Below are 8,199 nucleotides of genomic sequence, written 5' to 3'. Positions count from 1 at the left end.
CCATCACCACCAAAGCTACAAGTTGGCATTTATCCAGTATAATTTGCCTGATAGTGATCCTAAATATACATTTATATTTGTGTGTATGTGTGTGTATGTGTGCATGTATTCCTTCACAGAAGAGGAAATTGAGGTGCAACAAGCTCAAAGTGGTAGAGTCAAGTATTAAACCCAAGCAGTGTGACTACAGAGTACATACCATTAACTACCATCCTCTTTATTATTAAGAACTACCATTATTATTATGATTATTTTTGTACTATATCGTCTGTTTTTCAGATGAAGAAACAGAAAATGAAATGGTTTTTCTAAAGCTACCCAGATAGTAAAAGGGGGGCCAGGATTCATATTTAAGATGAATCTGACTCCAAAGTCTGTGCTCAATGAATTAATGAAATCACTTCATCTCTCTAAGTCCTAATTTAGGACTCGACCAGATGATCTTTTAATTTCCATCCAAACCCAACAATTATCTTATTTTTCCTTGTTAAAGCACCTAGATTATTTTTTGTTTGTTTGTTTTGGAGGTGCTTCAATGACAAAACAAAGACAAGATCTTTTGTGTTAGTTCATGTACAAATTTGATACGCTGAAAAGACACTAAAAGATAATGCATCAGGAAAAAATAAATAAGAGAACAGTTTGTCATGTGACAACCTAGGAAGTAGAAAAGCCTTTTAGGCCATTGCTCAAACTCATGGGTCCTATCACAATAGCATTTCTCAGTCTTGGCTCAATCTGCTGCCATCCACAGCCAGTCTGGGCTGGGTGGGTAGCATGGTGCCAGCCTTCCAGGCAGCCAGCACTCAGACCTGCCAACACTTCCCTCACCCAGCAGAAACACTCACCCACCACTGTTGTTTTAATCACATCAATCACTTTCCCAATTCTGCCTTAGATCAAATCCAAGCTCCTAATTATAGGTTTCAAGTCTCTCCACCAATTATTCCTCCCTCCCTATAAATAGAAACATCTCTCTCCCTGCCTGTTGTTGACACTGTTCTAGTGAATATATCTGTTTTGAGATTTTACATTACCTCCTTCACTTTTCCCCTAGCTTCTCAAACATGTTGCTTTCTGCTTTCAAAACTAATAAAAATTCACTATCTCAGCTCCAGAATCAACACCCCCTGACTTTGGTATTTCTAATTTTTCTAGTATCTATCAAGAGGCTACTAGTGGAGGAAAAGGCATTTGAGATCAAGTTATTCACATTGTCTAGTCGAAAAGTGTGTGAATGGAGTTTTAGAAAGATTCGCTCTGAATTGCAGTTCTGCAGACAGACTTCCAACAAATTTTTTTAGCCCCAGTCTTATTTTTCTATGAAATGGAGATACTGACAGTGATCCCATTGCATTACAAGGATTAAGCAAACTTTGATCAATTTATTTATCCAACATGCATGTATTGAGTACCTTCTGTGTGCTAGGTAAACTCTAGAAATAAGATATTTATTTAAAAGACTATAATGACTAATAATCTCTTCATGTGGGTGCTCAAAAATATATTTCTGTATTTCCCCCATTTTCCCTTTGAACTACAGATATTTAAATGTTAATTGTGGTTTTCATATTGTATTCCTTTTGAACACCTAATATAGTAAATTTCTAACAGTAGAAGCTCAATAACCATTAGCAACTTAAAAAAATTCATTTCTTTGATATTTTCCAATTCGAAAGAGAATGTAAATCCCTTCCTCTCTTATGTCCAACCTCCCACCCACATTCAACCATCTGAAGGACGTGATTTGGTAAGGATCAAACAGGTGTTCTATCATTTTGACAAGCTCAATGCTTGAAAATTCTGCCAAAAATCTACTGTTTTATATTAAGAACAGATGGTCAAAGGTGGACACTGCTTCAGCTATTGATGATGTAAAAAACAAATCTTTATCACGGGAAGGGAAAAAGAAGGCATTTTTTAGGCATAACCATTTTCTAAATGTAGAATGCATTGTACATACCACACAGGCTGTGACTGTGATTATAATAGAATGAAATCCCAATTTAAAGGGATGTTGATAAAGTACTTGGCTGCCTTCCTACACGGAGTAGAAACTATTCCATTTACCACGTCTGACTCATAAAATGAAAATATTTTATGTATGATATTTGTGCAAGCCTCTTGATGATACTGAGTGATTTGATTCATACTAGAGATATTTCACTCTTTATGACTGATTTAAGTGCTTGGCATTTTCCCTGACTTTTTTTCAGAAAAAGGGATGATCGAAGAGAATGTAAGAAGGATCTCTCTTATCAAAATGATCTAATAATGATTGGTTTCATTCTGACAGAACTTATTAATGTATCACACAGTCCACTGAGGCACGGACTTTTACTTACATTTTGAATTAAATGTCAAAACAGATGTTACAACAGAAACTTCATGTGGATCAGCTTAATATTCTATTCCCCAATGTTAATGCATAGCTTCTTGATGTAAAGAGGCATTTTACAGCTGATGATGGTGTAAGAGTTACAGATCTGCAGAAAGGAACAAATCAATCAGTCCCTTTTATGTGATATGTTTTTTTGTCTGACAGTTGATTAAATAAATGGCTTTTGTTTATCTTCAACTCTTTTCTGCCAGTTTTTGTAGCAAAAGCAGTTTCTTATAGTTTCATGTGTTAGGAAGTGTGAGTGTGTGTATGTGTTTGTGATTGGTTGTGTGTGCGATTTATATTAAATACCTGCCAAATGCATTCTTGGCTGTAGGTTTTTTTGAGAATATCTTGACATAAGACCAGATTGGCAAAATCAGGATTACTTCTTGTTAGAACACTAAACTCTTAACTCTGAAGCATTTTAGAAGCATTGCAATTATACGAGCACCACACAATACGCATTATCATATTTGGGGGATGACACACCAGATCTACAGCTGTACTTACAATTTCACAGGCTTCAAGAAACATAGGTCTGATTTCCACTGGTTAGGATAGTAATTATTGCCTGGCTCCTTGATTTCTTCAGTCTGAGTACTGATGGGAAGAATGCACAATAAGCTCTGGGCAGAAAATCCAAAAACTTGAAATATGAGAAGAAAATAACACCAACGAACTTGAAAGGAAGTTTATGGTGAAAACTCTTTAAGAAGTGAGTGAAAGACTGATCTCCTTTCCATATAGACATCCTGTATTAGATCATTTTTGTGTGCATCTCAACAGGATTGGCATTTTTAAAGGAGAAATCTAGTATTTAAGTTTGGGAAAATTAGTTTGCAATCAATTAAGAGACTACTGTGTGTACAGCACTGATGAAAATCAGAGTATTTTGTGAATTTTGCAGCCTCATTGAAGAGATAAGGAAAACGTGGATACTTATATTGGAAATCAAACTATTATTCAGTCGAGGTATCACATGGTTAATTGCTAATGAAAGGCAAATATTTAATTTAGAGAGGGATGCAATTAATCTGGCCCAAGAGGTCATGAGATTTTCACAGATGAGGTACGGTTTGTGTTGGTGTTTGAAATGTTTTCCCCCCAAAAAAGTTCTAAAAAGGATACAGTTAGTCAAAATATGCCATTAGCTTTCATAGCAATGGCTTACACCTACAATGGGCTTATATTGAGCTTTCCCTTTCCTTTGGTGAAAATTCTATTTAGGTATATTTAGAAATTTACCTAAAATACAAGACAAACTAGTTTAAATTGGGGAAGAGGAGCCATCACAAGTCAAGGAAAATTTAAGAAGGTTTTTAATGTGGGGAATGATTTTCTTTATTGGGTAATATTTTAGGTCATATATGCTACCAAATCTCTGTTGAGTGAATAAAAGGTTTGTATAGTGCAATGTCATTTGGTAGCCTGCTGTAACATGCCTATCATATAGCAGGATATTTAATGGGATAGAATAAGGATGAAGAAGTAGAGGAAGAAAAAGGAAAAGTCAAATGTTCAGCTGTCAAGAAAATTCTTTTGGAAGATAAATTCTTTGCTTCTGGATTTAATCTAGTAAGAATGAGCCACTGTTGGAGTAAACATTCTCTCTTGACTTAAAATTAAATGTTTTCTCTGTACTTTAAGAGAATTTAAAGAATCAATAAAAGAAGAAATAACTGTTCTATCTTTTTAAAGCTGAAAACATATATAAACATGTTCTTAAAGAAAAAAATATTTAAAAGAAAAAATATCACTCCCGTATCATAATCACTTCATTTTTATGACTTTCTCCACACATATTTATATCATTCAATCATTATCTAAAACCTATTTTGTATTCTGTAGTCAGAAATATCTAACCTATTTTTAAATGAGCTTGTCTTCTCTCAATTAAAATGAGATTTAAAAATCATTCTAAGAAAACCTTTGTAGATGTTTCTGCCCCCTCAGAAGTCAACTTCCTAATAGATATTTTCGGGAGCTAAAACTTTCACAGATTTGGGAATTTGTAACTCCAGGAGGAAGTTACAACAAATAGGATGGAATAATTTGAGTTATCATTTATAAAACAGGAGGCATCTCTATGACGGGAGGTTGAGACTACCACCTGTTCTTCAAGAGATGTTGGGGAAAAAACTGAATTCCTTTCATCTAAATTCCATTGTGGACCAGGTGGTGGGTGTCTTTGGTGAACACACATTTTTAGCCTTTGAGACCTGCTTCATTGTGCTTGCAAGTGCACACAAAAAGACTCGGAGCTGTCTTCTTGCTGCACATCAGTTCTCAGTTCTTGAATAGTGTGCTAAGTGGGATTTCTTAGCTTTGGGTCATGGTTCCTCAGAAAGAGAGGACCAGTCTGGAATAAAACCTTAGAAAGGCACATAAAGGAGACGTTATGAAATGAAGAGAAGGAAAAAAGCTCCCCCTCTCTACACCCCCTACTCTTTTCAGACTATGAAGGGCAAGAGGGACCTCACTCCCAGCACTCCCTTGAGTAGTCAGATTTTACCTAGCCAATTTGACATTGATAATTGCCAACCTAGCATCTATTCTCCCCTTCTTCACTATGTGCAGAACTCTGACTTTGTACAGGACAGCATTGTGCTTACCCTTCAGGAATTTCTCATTTTCTCAGGCTCCCTTGGGAGTTGCTCAATTATGGACCATGGGATATAAGCAGACAATTATTAGGGGATTTCCTCCACTCCCTCTCTCTCCCTGCAATGAGCATGAATGTGATATGCGGAACTGTTGTATCTTATGACACATGTAGTAACAAGTATGAGAAAGAATGCCAATGCAGTGAACAAGTAAGAGGCAAATGATAGTAGACCCCTGGGTTTTATTGATAAAGTTCAACTTATGTCAGCAATGGCCTACCTCTAAGCTACTTGGTTTATGAGAAAAAACAAAGCAAAAATAAATGTGTTAAAAATGAAATCAGAAGTAAAGATATACGATAAAGCCTGAGATGGTATGATCTAGGAATGCCTAGAGTATAGTGACTAAATGTACAAATTTAAAAATGTTTTTGCATAAGGAAAATGTTTTGCATAAGCAAAGGAATGTCAATACTGTTGAAAATAGATGGTAATTAATATTTTAAAACTTTAACTTATGTGTGCGACTAAAGCAAAAAATGTTTATTTGGTACAAAATTCATATTTTGACCAGTGCATTTCCTAATATAACTTATGTGGACAGCTTAATTGAGCACCATAAGTATATGGAACCTTAATAGGGTATGAGATTTTGTAGGTTTGTCCAGAGGGATGCCCCAATAAATCCCAGAGTGATTTAAACAGTGAATAAAAATGTACTTGCAAAGTCCCCTTGGGGGAATGCTGAGAAAGGGGGAAAATTCAAATTCCCCAAGTGGAGAATTCTTGATATTCTCACAAGCAGTGGGGACAAGCAAAGCAATAGGCTGAGCCCCCAATCTTGGGGGTTGTTCATATGAAACTTAACCCCACAAAGAATAGGTTAAGCCTACTTAATATTAGCCCTAAGAGTCACCCCCAAGAGAACCTCTTCTGTTGCTCAGATGTGGCCTCTGTCTCTCAGCCAACATGACAAGCAAACTCACTACCCTCCCCCTCTCTACATGGGACATAATTCCCAGGGGTGTGGACTTTCCTGGAAATGTGGGACAGAAATCCTAGAATGAGCTGGGACTCAGGATCAAGGGATTGAGAAAACCTTCTCAACCAAAAGGGGGAAGAGCGAAATGAGATATAAAGTGTCAGTGGCTAAGAGATTCCAAACAGTCGAGAGGTTATCCTGGAGGTTATTCTTACACATTAAATAGATATCACCTTGTTAGTCAAGATGTAATGGAGAGGCTGGAAGGAATTGCCTGAAAATGTAGAGCTGTGTTCCAATAGCCATGTTTCTTGAAGATGAATGCATAATGATATACCTTTCGCAATGTGACTGTGTGATTGTGAAAACCTTGTGTCTGATACTCCTTTTATTTACCTTATTGATAGACAAGTAAAACATATGGATTAAAAATAAATAAATAATAGGGGGAACAAATGTTAAAATAAATTTAACAGATTGAAATGCTAGTGATCAGCGAAAGGACAGGATAAGAAGTATGGTATGTATGAATTTTTTTCTGTTTTCTTTTTATTTCTTTTTCTGAATTGATGCAAATATTCTAAGAAATGATCATGATGATGAGTATACAGCTATGTGGTGATATTGTGAATTACTGATTATATATGTAGAATGGAATGATGATATGGTAAGAATGTGTTGTATGTTGATATATTTAATAAATAAAATCAATTTAAAAAATAAATAAATAAATGTGTTCAAGTCACTGTTGGTTAACACATTTTATCTCTTGTACCCTGGCACAGTCCTAGCTGATACCCCTGACATACTAGAAAGAGCTGTGCTACCTTAGTTGTTTATTACCTCTATCTGCCAATGACTAAAGTGAATAAAAGTGACGACTTGGCTGAGGTCCTTGCACAAGGCTCAATGACTGTTCTTGAAATGGCAACTCTCCCGGGGAGGCAGGGTCGAGAACCAGACCCAGACCGCATGCTGAGATAGGAGCTGAGTGGGTCAAAAGGGACTAGGAAATGCTGACCACCCTTAAGATCCTTCTCATTGATGGTGAGAGTGGCGTGGGCAAGTCCAGCCTGCTCTTGAGGTTCACAGATGGTAGTTTTCATCTAGCATTTACAGCAACCATGGAAGCTGACTTCAAGGTGAAAACAATTTCCGTGGCTGGAAATAAGGCTACGTGTGCAAAAATAGGAGATATTATCGTAGAGGCAAGTGCAGAAACCTGTGAGGATGCCTTTGAGAAACTTGTTGAAAAGTTCGTTTAGCTCCCTGGACTGTGGGAGAGTGAGAACCAGAATAAAGGAGTAAAACTGTCACCTAGGGAAGGAGGCCAAAGAGGAGGCACCTGTGGTGCTTATTGTTCTGTGTTGAAAACTCTGGGAAATTCCATCTCTTGCATACCTGATCGGAGAGGGACATATTTTTCCTTAGAAACTCAAACTGCTGTTTTAGAGACCTTGCAGTTTACACATATTTGTTTTATATCATGGCAATAAATATTTGCAAGAAATCCCACTCACTGGCTTTGCTAGTAAAACGTTATGGCAAGTATGCACCATTTGCAGTCTACAGTTTTTGTTTTTGTTTTATATAGCATAAAACAGGTATACCTTTATGAGTACATTTGATTTTATCAATCGCCTTTATCATGTAATTTTTAAAAATCTCTCCATCTAGTATGTGTTGATACAAAGTCTGCTTTTGGTCTCCTTTTTGTTTAAATTTACTTATATTCTCCTATTGATTACTGACCTACTTGGTATATAGAGCTTCTAGAAACACTGGGAGGTGTACATGTATTATTAAACAGGTGAATTCCTTCAGTAATCACAAAGAGCATGATTCCACAGCCCTTCCACAGGATGTGCACTGGCAGCTTCTCTTCTAGTACTGAGAAAAATTCTCATTATAGAATGAGGCCCAGGTCACTTGCAACCGAATCTCTGTTTGTTTTGATGATGCTCCTAAACTAGCATTGATACAACGAAGCTGTTTGGTCCTAGTTTTTAAATTTACTTCAAGTAACTCAGTTGTTGACCTGGAGTTTTTAATTCTGTGGTAGGTACATTGGATGGGTGGCCCCTTTTTTGCAGCCTGAATGCAAAATTGGCAGAATGGCAATAAGATTCCCCCCTTCTTAGTTTCATAAGAACACGAATAGTAAGTTTATCATAACGCTTACAGGACTTACCACTTTGCAAACCAACACTTTTTTTACCACAAATTTTGGT

The 8,199-nt window shown here is 36.5% G+C and overlaps 1 pseudogene; it reads left to right on the top strand.

Moving 5' to 3' along the window:
• Positions 1-6,981: 6,981 nt before the first annotated feature.
• On the top strand, positions 6,982-7,464 carry LOC143647713 (ras-related protein Rab-18 pseudogene; annotated as a pseudogene).
• Positions 7,465-8,199: the final 735 nt, after the last annotated feature.

Source organism: Tamandua tetradactyla, chromosome 10 (genome assembly GCF_023851605.1).
Source record: "Tamandua tetradactyla isolate mTamTet1 chromosome 10, mTamTet1.pri, whole genome shotgun sequence".
NCBI lineage: Eukaryota > Metazoa > Chordata > Mammalia > Pilosa > Myrmecophagidae > Tamandua > Tamandua tetradactyla.
This window is presented reverse-complemented; position numbering and strand designations above follow the sequence as displayed.